Source organism: Rhipicephalus sanguineus, unplaced genomic scaffold (assembly GCF_013339695.2).
Source record: "Rhipicephalus sanguineus isolate Rsan-2018 unplaced genomic scaffold, BIME_Rsan_1.4 Seq836, whole genome shotgun sequence".
NCBI lineage: Eukaryota > Metazoa > Arthropoda > Arachnida > Ixodida > Ixodidae > Rhipicephalus > Rhipicephalus sanguineus.
Window position 1 is genome coordinate 22,919 of NW_023616099.1, and position 10,770 is coordinate 33,688.

Consider the following 10,770-nt stretch of genomic DNA (forward strand, 5'->3'; position numbering starts at 1 on the left):
GCGAGTAGCTTGCGTTAGCTTCAGGCGCCCTCGCGAAGGACTTACCGCCTTGCCGTAGCGCGAGTCCTAAGCCATCAGGAGTCTAAGAAAACTATCTTGTGGTCAAATTTCGCGCTAATGCGAACAAAACGACGTGACTTTTTTACCGGATATTGCGTCACATTCTCTTTATTTTTTGTTCCGCAGGAACTGTTCCCTCCTCACACAGATGGCGCTAAGCCTCATCAGCTAATAATAATAACAAAACATCAGAATGTCATCTCAAGGAACTCAAATACTGTGTTTTATTTCAAAGGGCCGGGCTGGCGGAACGCATAAATACAGCAGGAAGGAAGGACTCCCATGGGAGTGGTTAAAACACAACGCGGAGGCTTCTCCTCCTCCCCAGCGCCAGAGCAACGAGCCTGTACAACGCGTGACGTTGGGGACGAGCCAGGCTGGACCAGTGGCTCCAACAAATGGCAGCTGCTCCTGCTGAAGGGCGCGGTCAGCCGCGATGCTGGCGTTCCTTTTGCAGTGAAAGGATGCTCACGTTGCGCGTCACCTTGCGTCGGTGGCTGCAAATTTGAGAAGGAAGCAAGCAAAAAATGACTTTCAAGTGGACATTAGGAAGCAAAAGTATTGGTAGACCACAAGACATCCGCCATAAAGAGACGCTAAAGACAAAATTAACCGACGATTACGATACTGCCTAATGCGAATTCTGAGAGCAGCTGTTTAGGTGTTTCGGTTTTGCGATAAGTTGAGGCAAACAATTTGAGAGAGACATGTATGGATGCACAGTTGCATATCAAGCCGTGAGTAGCGTGACTGGCGCGGACAGTTTCGCGACCGGGAGACCACGCAAGGCAGCGCGTGGGCGCGTTCCACAACAGCCGAACAGCCGCCGCAGAGAGGCCTCCGTTCATGCTGAAGGGAAACTTTGTGCGCAAAAACCAGACACTTCACAAGACGAGATAGACGGGAGAGCAGCTGCGCAAAAGCCAGAAGTGTCTGGTTTTTGCGCACAAAGTTTCCCTTCAGCTATGCACCATCTCGCCGAATTTCAAGTTTTGTTAAACCTCCGTTCATGCAGCGCTTTATTTCCATATATGGTATCGGTGGACGCCGTCGCCGCATAACGCCGATGACGTCATCGCCGACCGCACGGGGGTGCGCACTACTGTGGCGCCGCGGAACCTGACGTCTCGCCACTGTCGTTCCCTCTTCGCGCTCCCCTCACTATCGCCGTCTTTCATCTCCCGCTGCAATCCACGTTCGCTCTCTTTCGTCCTCGTTCGCTCTGCCGGTTACGACGACGACGACGACGCCGCTGAACGCAGGAGCGGGCGCCTAAGCGCTGCGCTCTAAAATGATTTCGGTTGTACAAGAAATTACCATTCCGCGATACCAAAACAACCACTTTTTGCCGCAAAACGAAGACTGCTTAGGTGGAGAAGGCACGAATAGAAAGACGGGCGTCAACATCACCTTGGAAATAAAAGCACCATGCAACTTGCCATGACGTGATAGATCATCACGGCGCCTGCTGCTAGAGACTATATAAATCTCATCAGAACAATATATATACACAGTGTTGCAATGTAACCAGAGAATCAACGTCGCGCGTTTTTGAGTCGAAACACACACACTAAACTTCGCAATTTGTGACGTCACGCTGACATGCCGCGTTGGGGTTTCGACGCAAAACTGTGAAACTTTGACTTCCATTCTATTTATTAATAATGAAGCTATGCTCGTTGAGTTCACGACGACTAAGTTATCAAATGACTTATCGGAGCAAACTGATTTTAACATTTCACTTTAGTGTACCTTTAACCTAAATAAGGCTCAGCAAACAATACACAGGAAAAAAGAACCGTAAAAGTAGGCGGTGAACATTCGTGACAATGAAATTTCACAGCGTCTATTTGATGTTAGTTACGTGTTGATTTAATGACATAAGAGTATAGTTGACGGCAAAAAGTGACGTTCGTTTCCAAAGACAAAGTCAGGACGTGAGCCGCATGTTCCTATGTGGGAGACAGTGCATTCAGAGCAGCAGTCACTCCCTGGAGCAGGAAAAGGTACTCCGTGAAAATCGGCGGAGTGATTGGAGCTCTGCCATTTAGTCGTTTACTCGCTTGATGGGCACGTGATAGCCGTGAGTTCTCGTGGTAATGGTGGACGACGAATCGGCACAGCACGCAGCTGTCATCCGAGTTCGGTACTGCTTCTGTTACTCAGTAGCAAAAGCTCCGAGTCCGAAGCTTAAATTCCGGCCTTTCATGGTTATGTGGCTCATCTTCAACAAATGGAAACCACGAATGAGGCTCATAATAAATTTTCAGTGCCATTAACTACTGCATATATTGCCACGTGGTCTTGTTTCTTTTCCAGTGCGAGAGGCATTTCACCGGCTAGACAGTTATTGCACGCACAGACGAATCGCGAAGCACAGACGGATCGGAAACATATGAAATGTCTTCGAGTATTCTAATCACGTTGGATATGTGACGCGAACGGCGGGACACAATCTGCAGCATCCGCGAAGATGATCCCGGAACGTACCGTGACTCGTGCACAAAGAACTGACATTTTAGAACTGCCGATCAGATTTAGACCAACATCTGTGCACGCTGCAATTGTTTGAGTGTTTCGTTCGCGGCGGCACAAGTTTACCCAAAAGACACATATCTTTGCTGGTTTGGTCGCTGCATTATTCGCTGTCATTTCGCATGACAATATTATTTTCGGCATATAAGACACTACATGGGCTGGATTAAGATTGCAGTCATTTTGCCGAATTTGTAAGAGAAAAATAGCGTGTTAAATGCGTAAGAAAGTGTCACAAACTGGGATTTTCGCGCACTGTGCCGCTGAGCGAGACAACTGGCGCTAGGAAAGAGCATTTGAAAGACTTTTTTTTCTTAAATTAGTGGCATGTAATTTCCCAACCCATTCGGATGTCACTAAAACCGGAATCATGGCTATGCCCCTCTGAACGAGGCGGGACGTTTTAGGAGGGGAGTCTTGAATGGTTCATCACCGGCTGGCGGCAAAAAGCAGTTGAAGTTTCACTCGAAGCAAAGGTACGTGTAGTTGACGAGAGCAAAGTGAACGCAGTCATCTGTTACTTTGAGCTTGTCTACCGTCGAAGTGATCGAGAACTTCCGGCGGCAGTATGTTCACCCTCTACACAAGTACTGACTGATATGCTGGTCCGTAGGGAACATTCAGCATGTCCACTCCTCTACACAAGTACAGACTGGTGTACTGGTCCGCAAGGAACATTCGGCATGTCCACTCTACACAAGTACAGACTGATGTACTGGTCCGTACGGAACATTCAGCATGTCCACTCCCCTCTACACAAGTACAGACTGACGTACTGGTCCGTGAAAGCTACGGGGGCGGAGCGTCTGCACATGTACTGGTATGCGAAGTAGTCCGGTTTGGCATGCGTCTCGTAACGCTGTGGAAAGTGATGGCTAGCGATGCATTTCGACGCAAACGCTGCTTAGCGTCTAAGGTACGGGTAAAAGGCGCGACTTTTTCACGCACGCAAAAGCGCGAAGTGACAACGTATAAAGTAAAAGAAATACAAATATCTCGCTTGTGTGCGCTGCGTTCCGTCTCAAAAAGCTACATGTACAAAATGAAGGAGTATTTTATATATCTCACGCAGAAAATACAGACGCAATTGTGGGACTACATTCATTAGCGGTAGGATACGTGCATTGTGGCTCTGTAGCTTTCCCTACATTGCCACAGAAAGTTGTCCCCGAGTATAGTACTTTACGGCCACTATCTTTCAATGCAACACATGGCACAAACACCTGCCCAGTTATTAATAATAATAGCTGCGGTTTTATGTCCCAAAACCATGATATGATTTTGACGGATGCCATAGTGGAGGGCTCCGGAAATTTCAAACCATCTGGGGTTCTTTAACGTGCCCCTAAATATATGCACACGAGCTTCTAGCATTTTGCCTCCATCGAAATGCGACCGCCATGGCCGGGATTCGATACCACGACCTTCGGGTCAGTTGCCCAGTTCTTAAGAAATTTCGTCTATGAAAAAAATGTGCTGCAAAAGTGCATACACAGATTTGTTGCTGCACCCAGCCATTGCTAAACTCAATCCCACTGAGGGAGGGCTGTTGCATGGCCAAAACAGTTGATTAGAAGTTGCAGGATGCTCTGCTTTTTCTATTGATCTCAACTGATATCACTTGTACTGTTACATGAAAAGAAAATCACTGACGATTACGATAATATCTAACATGAAACTAGAGCGCTGCAGGATTCTGGCACTGTCAGTGCTGAGTCTCTGCTTGGGCAGTTTGTTTAGCAGCAGCAGCAGGTTAAGCACTTCCACTGGTTGCATTCAAACTGTGCAAATGCGCAATGTTTTGCTCAGCGAGCTTATGAAGGACTAATGGGTGAAAGTGCAAGGAAGACGCATTTTAATGCATGGGGAGGGCTGGAAACATCATTTACCCGGAAGCCATAGCAGAGCGAGCTCCCGTGCAAGAGTGACCTAGAACTACCCACACCCTGCGTTCCACGAGCTGTGCTCTGCGTTGGCTCTTTTCCATGCTCCACTGTGTCAATCATTTGCTTGAGGTGGAAGCCATAGCAGGTGTGCACTTTAGTACTCTCGTGTTCCGCAAGCTGCTCTCACTGTCTTTTATCCTTCCCTGTGCCAATCATTCGCTCAGTTACAACATATGACGTGAAGCCCACGACCGGGCGCAAAAGAGTAGCGTTCTAAAAGGAAATCCAAGTACTACTACATATCTTCCATTTGCCATAATCAGATGAAACGGTGTTTTCAAGTCAATCACTTTACCTATGCGGCAACCTTCCCCAAGTGGCTGCTTTACGTAGCTGTTAGCAAGTAGCGACAAAAAAGTGTTCAAGCATCGTATTTGTAGCCGACAGCTTTTTCCATACTCAAATGTAAATGCAATATTCTTTCCTTAAAAACTAGGAATGTGCTGTGCTTAGTGTAATGTGAGTATATAGTAAGAATAAAATGCTAATTGTCGGCGAGGATTGAGCCAGAGCAGAGCATTGGCAAGATCAAAATCTGCTTGAAGACTGAAAATAAGTATGCAGAGCTCTGTATAGTTGCACATAGTCAACGCTCCCCACAACATTGCAGGCAGTGTAGTTTGAACAACACATGCAAAAATGAGCCTTAAAAGCCAGCCAGCTGCATATAGAATAGAAAGAGTATATGACAAAAAGTATTGTTCAAATATATATAGCAAGAGAGAGAAAAGTGAAGTGAGACAAATTTTACTTGAAAGCACCTCATGGCATTCTCAAAATATCACGTGAGAAATCGGCATAAGCATGCTGCAAGTAAACTTAGTGACAGTGTTTATTATTAAAGCTGCTCAAAGCATAGCTACAACTTTAATAATGAAGCTTTTTGGCAGCGTAGTGCAGTATTACCTGCCACATCCAGAATTTGCGTCACGTGGACTCTCGCCACAGGCCAAAGCCACCTTTACCTTCTCGTGCGAGAAGAAGTGTATAGTGTAAAATTACGCCAGTGCCACTTCCTGAAACACACAACCAAGTTGAAGCAGACATTTAGGCTAACTGCTTGAGGAAACACGTCAGCGCTTTTGTTCCCACTACCTCACGTATGCACAAAAAAGTCGATAAGCTTTTGTTCTACGACAGTAACAGTGCAAAACACGAAGCTGCGTTCACTCGTCTCTACAGCAACCCTACACTTCACAAGTGAAAGTACGAGTGGTCCCTTGAAGGAAATATGGCCACTGCGCTTCAGTGATACCAATCGGCAATTCCTGGGACAACAGCTACTAACTTGTGGCCTATTCTGGTGATCATTTCAGAACGCCCTGCAGCACAGGCAGTGAAAAACAACTTTAAAGCAGCATTACAGGGATAACAGAGCATAAAAATGATTGTGCTTTATCTCTACAGGCTGCTTTAGATGACATATCCAAAACACTAGGTTACCATTTTACATCAGCATAAATCATCAGTGACTCGATGGCACCCAACAACACAACCTTTTTCGCCAGAACAGCCACCCAAATACTATGGCACGGCTAAATACAATGTTACTTTCAGGAAGTGGCTTGAGTGCCGAACGAAATCGCTTGCTCTCTTTGTGGCAAACAGTCTAGTTGAAGGGACGGACACAGCTAGTGGCTAATTTCATGATCACGAAAGTGTCCTCTGCATATCTTATACTGATTGTTTCGAGTTCAATAAATAAAAAATATAGATGCATCTCTCTTTGGAAACATCAAAGTAACTCCCTCAATCAATGGTTGTTTACTTAGTGTTTCGTTTCCTCCTATGTTCATGTTAAAGGGGCCCTGCAACACGTTTCCAAGTAGCTATGGAATGGCTTCACTAAAAGAGCTTATCACCTCACCAATCGACTGCCGCAAAAAGTTTTGGATCTGTCCAGTACGAGCAGAGTTACAAAGATTTGTCGCACACTGTAATTGTTTTCTCTCTTCTCTCGTCCCCATGAAATCGCTGGAAGCTAAGCAGGAGGAGGTGACATGGGGGAAGAAGGTATGTCACAAGCGCCTCGTGACCTTGAGCACTTTTTCTTTTTTTTCCTTCACACGTGCAACATACTTCTAGTGCGATCGTGCGTGTGGGCAAGTGCTGGCTTCTTGCGGCAGCCGCAGTAACTACCGAGCGTGCCATGTTCAAATCGTGCAATGGCGTGGAACTTGAGTCAATGACGCAGTGATCTTGAGTAAATAGCATCCTTTGTCGAGAGAAGAGGAAGTGATTTTTAACTGACTTTGAGAATTTATTGTAAATCCCAAGCCACGTGCTGCGTTACAATGTTTGGCTCACGTGTTATCGGGAGCCTCGACTACCGATCGGCAGCAATTCCTGACCATGATAAAAAAGTGTTGCAGGGCCCCTTTAAGTGGCACGCGGCACATGCTATTTCAAAAAATACGTGCCTGAGTGGGTCCCTTGTCTTGTACTAAACCCACTATGACAGTACTGTGCGTTTTATTCAAATCTAGGCTAGCTTTGATTGTGGGCCGACACCCTAAAGTCTGAAGCCAAAAAATAGAAAGCTACAGCATGCACTAAACTGAAACAGCACTTACAATTGAACTCAGATATATATCACGCTGCGAAGGGCATCATGAAATAGTTTGACATGGTGGCAGAGCGGACGACCCATCCAGCTTTCTCCGGTGCGCTTGTGTGTACAGTGCATTGGTACAGTGATCTCTACTGAGCAAAAAACTGATGCCCAGGGTGTCTACCGAGTTGACATTTCTAATTTCCCTGAGTTTTCCAGGTTTTCCCTGAGTGTTCTTGCTAAAATTCCCTGAGTGAAACAGAACTTTGTTTTATGTCAAGATGAGTAGAGACCATGTCGCTCGATGTTGTCACTCTCTAGTACGCACGTTAAAAAATAAAAACGACTTAATCCCATTTGAATAGTACAGTAAACAGTTAAACGTCGATATAGCAAAGTTGGTAAAAGCGGCAACTTACTTCGTTATATCGAAACTTCGTTAAACTGAAATTCAACCTTTCATGCAAGGCATAGTACGGAAAGATCAATCTTAAACTGAAAATGCCACAAGAATGCTCGACTAATACAGCAACATGAAAAAACTTTTTATTTTTTGCGTGAAAAAAAATCAACTTTATGGAGCCTAAGGTGCAGCAATCACAGTTAGATGCCTTGCCAGAGTGTCACGTGTCAACACGAAACAAATGCGGGTTTAACAAACTGGAATTGAGCTTATTCTGCTGCTGCGGGCTGTTGTCAAATCCTCGCACATTGCCCAGAGCGGTGCGATGCCTTTGCTATCATGTTGCCCAGCCGAACCATTTGCTCTCCACGAACGCGCAACATCGAAAACCGTCGCATGTTAGAAAAAGGGTCACAGTTTCCCCGCGAGAGCGAAATAGTGAATGCGATAGCAAAAAAGGAAGAATTTTATACGAATATAGGCTAGCAGCGCTCCTTCAGGAAACTCAGCCGCTGCACTAAGAGTAGTGCCCTATCTATGGCTCAGGGGCGGATCCAGGTGCTCTTTTTTTTTTTGGGGGGGGGGGGGGGTAGAAAGGCTGAAGCCACCGCCTCAACAGTGCATTTTGGTCGATCACGCATATTTACAACAGCGCATATTATGGCGGCGCCTAAGAAGCCTTTGTTGGAAATGTGCATAGGGAAGCAGGAAAGGGTAGAAAGATGAGCAAAAAGGTGGAGAGCAGGGAAAATTGATTCTCTTTACCCCTGTTGGGCAGTGGTAGGCAAAGCAACCTGACAAAGGGGGCAAACTGAACAGGCAGCTGACAAAAGAGGTGGACGACAGGCACTGAAGGGAGGGGACGGGGGCTGGCTTTGGGGAGGGGGGGGGGATCGCCGCTACCGCCCCCCCCCCTCCCTCTGGATCCGCCACTGCTATGGCTTCAACGGAAGTTTTGCAATTAGAGCACAACACCTACAAAGGTATGAGCCGTCTGCTGATCCCCTCTAAAGATACCGCAGCACACGCGACCAAACCAGCTGGTACAAAGTACGCACTTCCTGTCGGACTCACGCAGCCCCCCCCTCCCCCCTCCCCAACCCTCCAGCTCCTACCTCCATGTGTCCATCACGCGAAGGAGACGGTCGGCTCGTTTCATCTCTGCTTAAGCCCCGTTTGTCGGCAGCACTCGCGCACTTTCACTCGCACATGGAGCATACGATGTGCGGGGTGATGTAATCGCGATTTGGACTTGATAAGGAAGATCATGGCAAAAGCAAAAAATTCGCCTGGAGTATCTGTAGAATTGCTATCGCAAAAAAGAAAGCAAAATAGCTGCGTGCTAAGATCGCATGAAAGCACGGCAACAGCCTGAATTACGGCTGTTGGACCCGTGCCAGTGTCGCGAATTTCGGTCACCGCTATGCCATGACTCTGACAAGTTTTGTAATTTGGCTTTGTAGCAAGATATCCACGTGGTGTGGCTGGTAGTTGCGCGCTGCAGCCCCCCAAAATATCGATCGACTGCCTAAAACTTGTTTCAGCAGTGCCCTCACCGGAAAAAAAAGAAAAAGCTTTCACTTGCTGTGAATGGGCCTGTTAGTTACGCTCGCTCTCGCCTGGAAATTTATTCTGTTCTTCACAGAGTCTTAAATAGCATCTTTAAAGCTTGGGATCAGAGCGAGTGAGCTCTCCGATAACCGCCAACAAGTGTCGTCGTCTTTTTTCTCGCCGATCAGGATTGCTTGCCAGTTACCAGCCTTGTCGATGACATCCGCATCCTGAACGATCGCGATCGCTTGCAAGATAACTCAAGCTCGTTACATCTATTGCTATAGCTTCTACAACTAATCATGCTTGTTACTTGACACGCGGCGATAACAAAAACACCATATCAGGCACTAACGAATACCACGCGCGACTAATACAGAACTACACCGCGTAGTTGCAGAACACCCTGACAACATTGCGCGATGTGCCGTGGTTCTCGCATGCCACGCATTAGCCGGATTCTCTCCCACTGCACCGCTCCGAAGGCGATGAGAGCATCGATGCGCGCCCCTTCCCCGCAGCGACTGTTCGATTTGAAAAAATGCGTTCACAAAATATCGAGCCAGCGGTACCGCGACTTTCGTTGCCCTTCAATAAAGTTACTGTGGATTTTCCCTGATGGGAGCACAATTTCCCTGAGAATTTCCAGACTACCCAATATCCCTGAGAATTCCCGGTTTTCCCGGTCGGTAGACACCCTGGATGCCACTGCTCTGAAACCTGGCACCTGCTGCAACGTGGCACCGATCATCCCGAGCAAACTGTGTGCAGCATGTCACCTACTACACACTCACGACATCACTGCAGCTGACTGACGTTGGCTAGCTACCTAGCTAGTGATGGCCATAACAACACAGCCGTGCTGCATCATTTTAATCGGTCTAGTTGTTTTCTGTTTTTTTTTTTAATATCGAGATGAGGTAGCTTAGTGGGAGACTTATCTGATACAATCAGCAGGACATGCAACAAATCAAGTCTCCCGGGCTAATTGGGAGACTTGGCAGGAATGCAACCGTGCTGCTCCCTTGGTTAGAATTGCAATGAAGGTAGATAGATATGTTGACCACGATATCGAACATCAGTTGGGCACAGCGTACTACAGTTAAACCTGGATATAACGAAATGACCAACTCCAGAAAAAAAATTGTTACAAACAGGTTATCGTTATATGCAGTTTCAGTGAAAAAATTCAGAAAAGAAACGCACAAATTAAACAAAAGGAGAAATAAAGGCAGAGTTCACTAAAAACATTTATGTAGCGGCAAAAAGCTGCGTTATTTTGTTCTATTGCTTGTTTGTGAGGGATGGCAATACTGAACACTCGTAGGACATCAATACAATGCTACTCCGTCATTGTCTAGCCGTGGCCTCCGCGATTAGCTCCGGCAACGTGACGGTGCATTGCCGGAGCTAATCACGGAGGCCACGGTTAGCGAACATGCGGCGCAGTGCAAGACGGCAAAGTGCGTGACCAGTTGACCTCTGAAGATCCGTCGTCACCATGGTCTCGGACAGTTTCCACCAGCACCCAATCTGACATCTCCTCGGTAGGGATGACACAGCTCTCCGCATTAAAAAAAAATCAAAACGCTGCACGTCGTCAGGGACTCCTCCATGCGCGCAGTGAAACTACTCACACACGCACAGCGTCGAAAACGAAGAGCGAACAACATGGATGCCACGGAATAGTCGTAAAGGCGCTCTTTATATGCGGTGTGGCCCCA

At 46.9% G+C, this 10,770-nt stretch overlaps 1 long non-coding RNA gene across 1 annotated transcript; it reads right to left on the bottom strand.

The window, feature by feature from the left end:
* Positions 1–261: 261 nt before the first annotated feature.
* LOC119378428 (uncharacterized) lies at positions 262–5,554 on the bottom strand. Its single transcript, XR_005181000.2, has 2 exons — positions 5,448–5,554; positions 262–557 (listed from the first exon to the last, which is right to left on the bottom strand). It is a non-coding gene; the product is annotated as an uncharacterized LOC119378428 (long non-coding RNA).
* Between the last annotated feature and the right edge of the window lie 5,216 nt (positions 5,555–10,770).